The sequence below is a fragment of the Coenobita brevimanus genome, chromosome 112 (genome assembly GCF_032717465.1).
Source record: "Coenobita brevimanus isolate Jiangsu-jjx chromosome 112, ASM3271746v2, whole genome shotgun sequence".
NCBI lineage: Eukaryota > Metazoa > Arthropoda > Malacostraca > Decapoda > Coenobitidae > Coenobita > Coenobita brevimanus.
In genome coordinates, this window is record NC_137065.1 from 35,353,607 (window position 1) to 35,362,741 (window position 9,135).

Consider the following 9,135-nt stretch of genomic DNA (forward strand, 5'->3'; position numbering starts at 1 on the left):
CAGTAAGAATGATTAAAATAATGTATTTTGCCCTAAATTCATCACCTCTGCACTTTTCTATATTAGATCCTGATAGCCATTGCTGGGACAAGATGGACACTCCACAAGATTAACATGTGTGTGTGTGTGTGTGTGTGTGTGTTTATTTAAATAAATATTAATGTATATGACAAAGTTGACACAATCTGAATATAACATAGCAAAGTATATTCCATCCTCGACACCGCGATGGTGGTATAGTGGTTAGCATAGCTGCCTTCCAAGCAGTTGACCCGGGTTCGATTCCCGGCCATCGCAGTAACATGTTTTAAAGGCTTACAAATCATATTAATCTGTCCGTCAAGCGTGGACACTGCAGAATAACACTACAACAATGATACAGAAATAAACGAACTAACCTGCTTTTGAGGGTAATATCAATTGGGGATAAGGAGGATCGAGGGAGGTAAAAAGTTCTGTAATAAAGACAAACCACAAACAGCGAAACAAATTAGTGAGTGCAGACAGCCATAAGGTGTAGGTTTTGTTATTTGATTGAAAGAGTCCACCTCACAGACGCAGCGACACTCAGGGTCAGGGGACTCAAACTCACAACAGCGGGAACTACGGCAAGCGTGATGTGATGTGCGCGAGGCCTTGTGGTGGGTCCTCAACACCCGGCATGACTGGCAGGTTCAGGTCTCAGGATGGATAACTGTACTACTGCCTCCCTAGATTATGCAACGAGTGCGCCATTGTTTTTATTCGGAATCTATGTTCCGTATGTTAATTCACTAATAAAAAACTATTCTATTCAGTTTCAGATAATTTTGTTCTTCGGAAAGGGAGCCATTGGGATTAGACTTAGCGTGTTAATACTGGTGCCACTGACCCTCTTATAACTGGGATAATTCCAGTGGTCTCTTCCAGCTAACTGCAAGCAATTTTAGTTCGCTGTGAGTCATAGGAGTCCATGACTGTACAATCAATTGCATCATCCCTACTGAACTGGGTGTGTTAAAGGGAATGAGATCAAGATAACGAATAGACGGTTTTAGTTCAGAGGCTGAAGAATATACATTAAAAAGATATCATCATCACCATGCCCCCTCTTCCCATCTAGGAATAGGGCAATGAACGACACGCAGAAAAAACAGTTGGTAAAATAATGCAGGTGAGGAACTTACGGTACATACAGCTACCAGGCATGATCAGGTTATCATTTTCATCATCATCCTGTCTCTACTGTCTTCTTAAGGATGGAGTGAGGCAGCATCCAGAAACAAGGCAAGGAAAAGCACAAGATGGAAGAACTATCGACAGCAAACCCCAGTAAAATAGGCCGCAGTTATTCACACATCATTCAAGCCCCAGAATCCTGGCTCCATTTCACATGCCTGTCTATCTACACATAATTGTCATAATTTTCTTTGAGGGTGCGCTCCCAGTGCACCTGCTAGACACACTATCAATTATCTAGTAAAAGAATTGGTGCCAAACCCTTCGCATGTCTTCTCTGCACACAACTGATTCTTGTAATTAGCATACCCTGCCTACAGTATGAGAAAGTGTGCCGTGGCAGGTCAATGGGACAGAATTTGTAGGCAATCAGACACCTTGTATTAAAGCTGATCACAGACACTACCTGCACGTCTGACAGCCACCAGCACGCAGCGTTATTCTGGCCAAATACACAGTCTGGGAACTCGCTTGGGACTAATTACACGGCAACGCAACTATATAGCCTCGCCCCCGACCCTCCTCTCTCATCCAGCCTCTAACTGCCTCGCAATAACGTGTTCACCAAATTGTTCCTCGCTCACCACCTCCACTCTGTACCACATGCGAGTCATTACCAAAGCTGGGACATGTACCATCAGAGTTTACTGTGACTTTGTACTTACATGAATGTGTGACTAGTATAGCAATATACACTGAATGAATTTTCGTGGCTATATACGAAATACTTTACAGGACATCCATCTTAAAGTTGCAGAGACTGTCGTTCTCTAACAGTTTATATCCAGTCACGCCGTGGAAAAATAAATCAGCACTGGGGTTTTACATCCTGTTCATAGAAACTTTATAGCATCGTATTCTAGTGTTAAGCTTTTGTTGAAACTCAGCTCTCAAGATGGAGAGACAGCAGGGTTCGGCGGAGGAAGTGGACAGAGGATAGTAACCGACCAGTGTGGAGACTTGGCAGATCCACTGAACATTACCCTTTTCACATAATGCTGATTTGTTATTACCCAGTGTTGATGCATGCTAAAGAGGTCATTTCCCTGTGTAATTGCTCTGTAATAGACCACATCAGGACCTGCTCATTGGAGGAGAGTGGCTGCCGGAATTAACCCATCCCCATGCTCGGCAAAGTGCAGATGGGTGATTTAGAAGCAGTTATAAGCCAATAACATCAGCGTCAGTGGTCCTGCTGATTATATTTTTTCCTCTTTTTTTTCTGTTTATACGACTCTTCCGAATACTTCATGGCTCACACCCATTCGATCCTCCATGCAGTAGGAGCGGCGTTCAGAAAGGGACCGATCTCTGTACATACAGTACTCATAAGCATCTAAGGAGGTCCGGGTAGTATAGGCTCTGAGTGATCTGAACTGGTCCACTTTGACTCAGGAAAATTCACTGTTAGCTGAGATCTTAGGAAATGGCATGGTAGCACTTTAAGAACTTCAGTAAAATCTATCTATCTATCTATATACCTAGGCTGCTTCCCCCAAGGAAAGGGAGGTAGCCGAGACAGGACGACTCACTCTCCATTTACTCATCCATTCAAACACATTCATTCGCATCTTAGCCCCAAAGGGGAGAACGGACAGATCCTCACCGCATCACACCGCACAAGGGTCAACTGCGCAATGCAATCAGTAAAATAGACCTGTTTTATTCTTTCTACAGTTAGATGGTTTCCTTCACCTGAACAAGAGAAACCATTCATTCGCGAGGCGGTGATTTAAATATTTAAATTTCAATGGAGAATATTTACGGTGGCAGCTATAAAACAAAACATCATAAATGTATTATCCAGGATAGCGAGAGAGTAATGGCGTTTTTCCGGCTAATGATGGCTCATTGTTCACACTGAAACATTTTGGACTGACGCTAGTAAATTGAACACTAATTTTCACCATATATCTTTCCCTCCTGCGTTCACCGAGTTGAAATTATGATTCCCTCTCTCTTTCTCTCTCTCTCTCTCTCTCTCTCTCTCTCTCTCTCTCTCTCTCTCGTGCGTAAATATAAACACCGCTATAACTTTAAAAATGGAACTGACATGAAATAATGAACAGTTGCAGTGGTAGTAAGTTACACAGAATAATAAACAGCATTATACCATCCTCGACCAAACCAAATCAAAGTCAGCCATGAACTACACTATAACAAAACGTAATATCTAGCATAATATAAAGCCATCATATATAATTACTAACCTAGAGCATATAATTCACGCTGAGAATTAACCACAACATATTAAAATGAACCTAAAATAAATTATCAACACGAAAAACAGAAACAATATATCAGCATCAGTCTAAAATTACATTATCCACGCGAATCATAAACCACACTACGTTATCATCAACTCAAACCATAATATCAACGTAAGGAAATAATTAGCACCGAAAAGCCGAGTTGTTGAAGGGAAACTTGGTGGTAACTGCACTTTATGGTAGTCATGGCAACGGGCAGGAAGGCAGTGCAAATAATTATGATGAGAGATATTACCCAGATTCCGCACCTCAGTTTTGGGATTACTCTCCATTATGAGGCACCGTTAGTGGCTCGTTACCTCCTTGTTATGTGCTCTCTCTCTCTCTCTCTCTCTCTCTCCTCTCTCAGAGGCTCGCTCCTCCTTGTTATGCTCCCTTTGTGCCCCCCCCCCTCTCTCTCTCTCTATCTCTCTCTCTCACTTACTCCACTCTGTCTCTGTTTCTCTACCTCTCTCGTACAAGGAAGAGTGTTGACATCTGCACTTCCAAAAACATATAAAAAAGTGACATGTAATTGCAAGTTATGATTGTGGGAAGGTCTAATATGCTTTCCCTCTACAAATATCCAAAGCTAAAATGAATAATACTGACTGGTCCTACTCACAGGGTTCAGAGTAAACTGTAGGGCTAGTTCAGCCACTGTTTTATCGCTTAGTTTCTTTCCATTTGTCTCTCAGCGATGATAAGAGATAATAAGGAATAGAAACACAGCACTGTAAGAATTGTAACTTCCACCGTCTTCTTTATAATCATAAGTGAAACCATATGTTAGGCAATATATCTTAACAATATTGTAATAGAAACGCTATGATTAGACGCCATTACTGACTTTTAACATGGTCGTAACAACTCTAGTATAAAATCCAGCTAACTCTTTGCATCTGCGGGCGTTACTGGGTACAGAGGGTGTCCCGACATTTGATTACAGGACAAACGCTCTTAGGAAAATTGCTTATACAACAAATGCCTCCACAACAAGGACGAAAAGAAATAATTAATTAAAATTCTCTCATAGTTGAAGGACAGACGTGAAGCTTCGGCCAGAACAGCTTAAGAATATTATCCAGGTTACGACCAAAAGAAGCCTGGGTTAGAATCGAAGGATGTGGCCTTTACAGTCTGTTTAATTTCTTTTAGTTTTGCCCTGAGTAATAGCTTTGCCATAAATACCTCACTGAAGTATGCAAAGGTTTGGAATGAAGAATGGCAGGATTAAGGCCGCAGGTTGTCAGGGTCTGGGCCAAAGGATGCAGAAGTTAGAACCAAAGGACTCAAAAATTAGAAATGGACGATACTAAGGTCAGGACTACAAGATGCCAAGCTTAGGGCCGGAGGAGGCTAAGTGCAGAGCATTTTTTTTCGTTTTTTTTTTCTTTTTGTTACTGTAAACGTTTATCTTGTAAACTTTTGTCTTATTAGCATATTATGTTCTGCAGGCGCTCGTCCCGGAATCAGGCCAGACGACTATCGCAAGAGCACAGGCTCATACTCTGTGGCTACAGCTGTTTCGAGAAAAAGAAAAGAAAATAGTTTGAGTTAGTAAGTTCTGTAATCTTCTACCTGTCAAATTTAATTTCTTTCTAACCTGTACATCCAGGTATATTGATTTTTTTACTTTGCAAATGAATGACGATACTTGAGATTTAATACTTTTCGGTGGACCTACATGATATTTCAATTAACGTTTTCACTCAAAGTGTATTCCTTATCAGAAATATTAACCAATCAATACCACAGCTATATGTATAATTTTATTTGGTTTGGTCCAGTTCTGTGGTTATTAAGCCATTGCTCATTAATGGAGTGGAATGAGTTTTCCTGCGCGGGCTTCCTGCTAATTGTTCCCCACTGCAACCACAGCAAAATTAGTGCTGTTTGCTGAGGCATGCTGAATAATCGGCTTTAATACATGACTAGTAATTCCCATATTGGCTGCAGTCGACTGTAGTTGTAATCACTTAATTTTACCGATAAAACTATTGCATTCTTAAGACTTACATCTCGTGACTATTGCATCCATCGCTTATCATGACTGTTCTAACAACCATTTTGTCTTTTCCTTCCATTACCCTTCCTTTTGACTCTAAAACGAGTAACCATTTCTCCAAAGCAATTTTTTCCTCAGCATCCAAACAACATCATTTCAAAGACCATGTCTCAGGCCTAAGGCACGTAAGACGTTTGCAGTTACTCCACTTGGCCGGTAATAACTATTTCTATTTTACTACGAGAGACCTCTTCGAATCCAGATAAAACAGCTTTGTGGCAGGAAAAATTAATTATATACAAACGTCGTCGTAGTTCCTATGGTAATATATATTTTTTTCCATGAGTAATTTTTCAAACTGACATACTGTATATAGAACATGCACTCATATGGCTTAATCAAATTCCGCTTAGCACGAATTAATAAAAGTACAGCTTTTACCTGTTCTAATTAATAACTCCCCTCCCCCTATTCTACGTGAACTGAAAAAAAAAAAGTTTAAAGCAAAATTTCCGCAGGCACATGCATTACGAAGCTGCAGGACATGGGAATATATCAGGATGTTATAACCGGGTATGAATATGACAAAAATAAGGGGCATGTCTCAAGCCTCGGTGAACATTATTTCCTTGAATAAGATTGTCTTGTTTATTAAAATTATCTTACCGTGAGAAGATTTTATTAGGTTAAAAAGAAATCTCTTGCAGCTAAAGAGTTGATGAAGAGTATATGTATCCCCTTTAGTTCCAAAATTCTCCCCCAAGGCAAATAAAATTCTTGGTGGAAGCAGATATCAAGTATAAAAGTCATCGTGAGGAAGAGCCTAACATTCATGCTCCTATGGCTCACTCTCAGCGAAAAAAAAAAAAAACTTGTCTGGCATTAGTTGTTGCTGAATTTTATTATAATTGTCCCAACCGTGAGTTAATTTATGTAGCCACAGAGTCTGCCTACAGGTTTGTATGCACGGACTGTTTTAACCTTTTAGACCGACGAGTTATTTTATGTTAATCATGTAATCCATTTAATACATCTTTGGGGACGATTCTTTTTTTGGAAATGAAGGGGGTTAGACATAGCGTTCATTATGCCCTTTAGTACAAGATGTCTCCTCCAATGAGCATAATCGTCTAGAAGTATAATAAATGAAATACAAACACGACATTGTGGTGAAGGAGGTAAGTGTCAGTCTAACAGCGTATTATAGTTTACACAATCTGGTCATGATCCTCCACGGTAATCATTTTAAGTGGACGTGTTTCCGCACTTTATGGTCGCATTCTGGGCAACGCAAGAGACTTCAAAGCACCTCTTCCTCAAGGGTATATTTTGCAAATCCCTTTTTATTCTCTCGTACGTTACCGAGGCACACCGAATTTGTACTGAAAGTTTTAAATACCACAGAAGAAAAAGTCAAGGTGTTGTAACAATAAATAATTCAGTCAGTCTCTCACTGTGTGTGTGTGTGTGTGTGTGTGTGCTTGTTCGTTTCTTTCACGAGAACGGTAATAGATATCGACTTAAATCTTTTTGCAATAAGTTCAGCGAGTGTCGGAAAAATACCAAACAAAAACTTCGGCGATTGCGTGCGACGCAACAGGGCAAAATTGTCGAAACTTGCTATATGCGAAAATGAGAACATTTTTTTTAATATTTTTGTCAGAATTGGTCACTGTGGGCTCAATTACGGTATGGAAATAAAGATAACTTTATTTGCAAACATTTTGTGATGGGAAGGCTATTACATAATCTTGCAAATTTTTGCTGGCATGCACTAGTAATTAATAAGAGAACACCGCCACCTAGAATACGATCTCTACTTTGACGTGGTGGTGAGGTCATGAGAACTCATCCCTTGTGTATTAAGTACTGTAGTTTGAAGCAGAAAACTGAAAACGTACCGGTAGGTAGAAGAAAACTTGCATAAGAGCTAAAATATCAAAAGCAGTAACTTGGCCATACTAGTAAAGCTCAGGAGGCAAAGACCTGGAGTTTTAGAAAATTATTAAATGTTTATCTACTTATTTATTTTTCTATTTATTTGTTATACGTACTTATTGCATGCCCATAAGAGCCCATTAGAGGGGGTTAATGGGTGGAAAATAATAGAGAAAGAGTTTTTGATGTGACAGACACAATATTTTTCCCTGGATCAGATTAGGTTATGACAAACATCAAAAGTCAGTGATGACCATAGCACCACCATGTGATTTATTTACGCATTTAACTCCTTCAGTGCCATGACGAGTTTATATACAGTATATTATTCTTGCTGCTACAGAACGATTTGCGTCAAGATAACCCTCTCATATTCATAACACCTTTTTTTTTTTTTTTAAATAATTCCAGCAGATTCCAGACGAATACATTCAATTTAAAGCTAGCCCTAGGAGCCTGAGTGTTAAAACTGGTGCCATTAACCATCTTAAGGTCGTGACAACTCTAGTATTCATTTCCACCTAATGCCAGACGATTTCATTCATAAGCGAGTCACAGAAGTCTCAGGAAGTATATCGCTTCAGTTCTAGGGCACATGTTACTCCTGTCAGAATAAAGAATATATATTTACCATAATTTAGGGCAGGTAAATAAAATGACTACGATTTGCAAGTAACAACTGTAGTGGTACGTATTGCAAGTCACCTCATTTGTAAGGAGAGCATTAGAACAGCGCTATTACTCGTAAACAAAGAAATATTTGCCATTTGTCAGAGGGCAATAAAAATGATTGCATGTTTTCTTACCCGAGGGAATAACCTCTGTAATGCGCTCTATAAATTCAGAGAGCTCCCTACCATGGGAGCAATAAGTGTCATCATCATAATCGCCACCTTCATATGTAAGGTCTTTCTTCTCTATATAAATTCAGTGATTCTGGATAGTCGTAGCATCCAGATAATTTTTATTTACATACTTATAGCTTCAGTATGATCATATCTTTTGCATCTTTCACTACCAGTGGATATTATATTCAAGTTAAATAAGACCCTGTCGAATTGAAGCTCGTTAGAAGACTTTAGCATACCATTTGCTTTAAGCGAAAGGTTGATGCAAGAAGTTTTGATATGATTTGAACAATAATATCGCTCCTCTTTTCAGCTGACAAATTACGCAACCTAGCAAAAGTTTCTGAAAAGTATAATGGGATTCGAAAATTACATCATTAAGTGTCGAAAAATACTGCTCACCGCCATTCTGTATATCATTATGAAGTGGATCAGTCCTCATGTCAGCAACTTTACGTGTATATGTTACTCATGAAAGACTAGGAAATGTTACCTGGATTTCCGGCTGACCTTTTGTAATATTATATAACAATTAAGTCATCCATTTACAGTAAAACTTCTCTTTTTTATATATTATGTTGCCATTCTTCACCAGAGTATTCGTAATTCTCAGGGTTCTTAAATAACAGTACAGTATGCTCCCCCGTTCCCAAAGAGTCTCCTTGTTTATTTTTTATTATACATACTTTCTAATCTTATTTTTCTCGACAGTGGTAGGTGGGGGCGACCATTCACCACTAACTTGATTAATGCTGCCTTCAGGTAAACCTACACTGAGTAGGAAGCCAAATGTTTGCTGTAAACCAGTAAACCACTTGGTATGCTGGATGGTAACGATATAACCAAATGACGCCTGGTGTTCTATTGGCTTTAA

The 9,135-nt window shown here is 39.3% G+C and overlaps 1 non-coding gene across 1 annotated transcript; it reads left to right on the forward strand.

The window, feature by feature from the left end:
• The first annotated feature begins 225 nt into the window (after positions 1–225).
• Positions 226–297, forward strand: TRNAG-UCC (transfer RNA glycine (anticodon UCC)). The gene has a single exon. It is a non-coding gene; the product is annotated as a tRNA-Gly (tRNA).
• The last annotated feature ends 8,838 nt before the right edge of the window (positions 298–9,135 follow it).